The sequence below is a fragment of the Leptinotarsa decemlineata genome, unplaced genomic scaffold, assembly GCF_025532065.1.
Source record: "Leptinotarsa decemlineata unplaced genomic scaffold, Ldec_3_MD MMD2_tig00026328_RagTag_RagTag, whole genome shotgun sequence".
NCBI lineage: Eukaryota > Metazoa > Arthropoda > Insecta > Coleoptera > Chrysomelidae > Leptinotarsa > Leptinotarsa decemlineata.
In genome coordinates this window covers 5688272-5689071 of record NW_027412688.1, presented here as the reverse complement: position 1 = coordinate 5689071, position 800 = coordinate 5688272, and positions in this window count along the sequence as shown.

Here is an 800-nt window from a genome sequence, read left to right as displayed (position 1 = left end):
GTCATTTTACGTTTTCCTACGGAATAAGCAGCGCCATCTCATGCTCAGTATACAAAAAATTCTTCTTAGTTATCTATTTGCAATATCAGCATTATATCAGTATACAAAAAATTTTTCTATATATACAAAATATTCTTGCAATATCGGTTTTCGAAGGGAAACCACAGAGTAGAGAATATTCTACCATTTAAGCGCTGAAATGGTAACATTACATCTCAATTCGAATTAATGGTTTCGATAAAGATGCATCGGAACCCTGGTGTTTTACCGATTCGCTTTTTTATTCTCATAAACTCTCAACGCGGGAAAGAGATTGAACCAACAGTGTCGATAGGTGGCGCAAGAATCAAAATTTGTGGCGCGTATTTTGTTGAGATCTTCAATTTATGGAAACAAATCTCTCACCTGCTATTAATTTATTACAAAATGTAAATAACATTGAAAATTGAAGTGCCAACTTTACATTGTCGAACTGCGTCACTTGAGTTGTACCATGGTAAAAAGATAATTCTTTATACTATGGTTGTACTCAGTACCTGTGTGAATGAAATGTTGCAACTTATTGGATCTTTTTTAGTGTTTCTTCATCAATGGTGCTATAGGTAGGTGGAGAGTTTTTGACATAAGCATACCCTGAAGCTGCTGCAGTCCATCCAGAAAAGAGCCATCCGCCTGAATAGAGACGCGAGCATCACTTGCAAATTTGATAGTCTGGAACATCGAAGAAAGGTTGGAGTTTTGTGTCTCTTCTATAGATACTCTCACAGGAATTGTTCAAGTGACTTTTGGCACATTTGATT